The sequence below is a fragment of the Saccopteryx bilineata genome, chromosome 1 (genome assembly GCF_036850765.1).
Source record: "Saccopteryx bilineata isolate mSacBil1 chromosome 1, mSacBil1_pri_phased_curated, whole genome shotgun sequence".
Taxonomy (NCBI): domain Eukaryota; kingdom Metazoa; phylum Chordata; class Mammalia; order Chiroptera; family Emballonuridae; genus Saccopteryx; species Saccopteryx bilineata.
Window position 1 is genome coordinate 282448848 of NC_089490.1, and position 3282 is coordinate 282452129.

Genomic DNA, 3282 nt, shown 5'->3' on the forward strand with positions numbered 1-3282 from the left:
CAAAATGTGATAACCTACAATTAAATGTTATTCATCCTTACAAAGGAGGGACATACTAACACGTGCTACAACATGGAATCATCTTGAAGATGTTATTATGCCAAATGACATAAGCCGTCACAGAAGGACAAATACTGTATAATGCCATTTACATGAGAGTAGTCAAATTCAGAAAGTAGTCAAAGACAGTAAGTAGAATAATGGTTGCTAGGAGCTGCATGTGAGGGAGGAGGAGAAATGGAATGTTATGTTTTAATGGATTCAGAGTTTCAATATGAGAAGATAAAACGAGTTCTAGAGATGGACGGTTGGGAATAGTTTTACAACGGTGTGAGTGTACTTAATATTACTCAACTATACACTTAAAAATGGTTAAAATTTTATATTGTATACATTTCACCACACACACACACACACAAGACAATGAACTTGGATAAGGACAACTGGATGTGAATACAGGTGGGAAACTTTCACTGATTCTTGGTGATAAGTCCAGTTATTACCTTCACTCACATGTTCACTCATATTTTCATTCAACTAATGTTGAGTAAGCTCCTTCCGTGTGCCAAGCACAACTCTTGGTACGGGAATTATAGCAAGTGACCAGCAACTTCCTTTGCAACCTCCCTGTTAGAGGAGGATATTGACGTGGAGGTCAGTCAACCAAGGATCTCTCAATAGAAGTGAAGATTGCAATTACTGCCCAAAGGTGTAGTGGGTTCCTCAGGTCAACTTGTTCTAGTTTGAGGCTGACCCAGATATAAATAAGTGATCCCTGAGTGAAAGGAAAGGTTTTGCACAGCAATACAAAATATATCTTGCCATGTCTTCAAAGGTTCTAATGTTGACTTTCTATTTTCAGAGTCCAAATGGCCAAAGTTTTGTGAAAATAAAAATTCTAAGAAAATATTGACAAAGTTTAGCTATTTACAATTTTTTTTTGTTTGTTTCTTTACCCTCTTTTCTTTTTTTATTCTGATTTGGGCCATATTGGGATCCTTCATGTGACTAACTGAAGTAGCCATTGCCCTCGCCACACATTCTGAAGTCCACAGCATCACAATCGAGTAACTCCTAGCACAAGGCTAGGCACTGCCTTTGTTTTCAGTTGTTCTACTGTCACTATTTTGGTGAGTGCAGCTATTCGTATCAACATTTTAACTGAGACCACTGCTGCAGAGCTCTCTGTTGAGTGTGAGGCAACCTTTAGCTCACCTCACACCATATTCTCAGTTAACCCATTCACCAGTATTCAAGCTCTAAGCTAGACTCCACGCATCACAGATCAGCGTTCTTGCCCTCAAAAACCTCACAATCCAGGTATTTTTATTAAAAAATCAGTAGCCTTGTAATTGATACTTGGTAAATCACACATGGGTAGTTCAGACAGTCAACCACAAGTGTCTATGTATAGTCACATCCTCTTTATTCAGCAAATATTTATATTAGGTGCCAAGCATTACTCTAAGGAATTTGCACATATTTAATCACTTTTATCCCCATAACGTCACCATAAGGAAGATACTCTATGAGCCCTATTTTACAGATGAGGAAACTGAGGCATAAAAGGTTACATAATTTTATAAGACCATGGCTAATACGAGCCAGGCAGTCTGGCTTCAAGGTTGAGGTCTATAAGTACCACAGTAAGAGGCCTCCCACTCAGCTGTTGGAGTGACGATGAACAGCAAATCACGAAATCCTGAGGGTGAATTAATTGAAAAGAATTTAGGCTGAGTCCAAACAGCAGGGTTCATAAATATTCTTGTGGGAGGAGGATGGAAGTTACCGGCTAATGTGTTTTGTGGTTTATAGAATTACATAAATTTTATGATTACCACAAGAAATCAGTCCTATTTTCAGTTTCTAAAATAGGCAATTGTACTCATCACTGCTTATAACCTTGTCTAACTTCAAGTAGGCACAGCAATTTCAAGTAATTTGTTTTGTATGAAAAACATGACTATACACGGAAGTCATGGTTTATGGCTGTAGAAAACTACCCTCTATGTTAAAATTAAATTTGGATAAAGGAGATTTTTTTCTAAACATGCAGCAGAGTTTGGGAACATTTTTATTTTTGTTATCTTCTATGAGTCATGGTTACAGAATGGTAGGGTGGTTGACAGATCAGATCTAGGTTCAAATGCTGCACTATACTTACTAAGCCTCGGTTTCCTTGTCTATAAATTGGAGTTAATAACAGTACTTACCAAATGACGAGTTGTGATTAAGTGAAATAATTTGTAAAAGGATTATCAGAGTGCCTAGCCTGCTATCAGTAAATGTGGAGCATTATATTAATTGCTGTTGCTCTGATTTAAAATTTTACTGGATTCACCAAAGACCTGTGATCCACTAATCACTTGCTCTGCGATTCTGAAAAAGGGGAGAGGGATTCTGTTACTTGTAAGCATTGTTTTAAATGCAGGGGAGCCACAAAAATTTCTGAGTGTTTTCCACATTTTAGTTATGAAATTTCTGTTTCAAAAGGTGCCAAAATATGCACAAGAAAGTATGTCTCTGGAATTGTGTATATTGGAAAAAGAGGAAGTATTCACTGAATTTTTTATTTTCTTCCCCTTTCTTCTGAAAAATAAAAGGGAGGGTGTCCATCTGACTAGGAAATTAGGGGTTAAAAGAATGTTGTTGAGTCTTTTTATTGTTGGGCTCTTTATTTTTACAGTGTACTACTTCCATATATTTTCCTTTTTAAATCAGAGGATTAATTTTATCAATAATGCACACATTCCCACTCCTAAAGTAAAACTGATTTCTAAGTAAGCATAACCCCGTTTTGCTGACCGAGAGGGAAATAAAGATCAGAAAATGTGGCCAATCTAGTAGAACAGGCCCTGGGCCAGCGCTATATCTGGATGACAGATTCGCCCTCCCTTGGCTTGGACCGACCAGCGGTACGACTTAAGGGCCAGACAAGGGAATCCTGTTATTTTTTTTGCAGCGGAGAAGGAAAAAGGCACTTGTCCCTCTCCCCCATCATTTCAACCTACAGGTTCCTTTCCCTCCCACTCAGCGGGCCATCGGTGTAAACTGCAAGGAGATCGCGGGATCCACGCAGGTGGAAATCTCAGGCTGTTTCCTTTGGAGTGGCGCCTGGAAACCAAGAGCTACCTCCGCGCCACTCCGGAGCATCCAACGCCTCCGCGCAAACCTTGGCACACCACCCAAACACCCGGCGGAGACCCCGCCCGGCCCCGCCGGCCCCGCCCCTAGGCCTCGCCGCGGCTTGCCATTGGCGGAGCGGCGCGTCAGTCGGCCGCG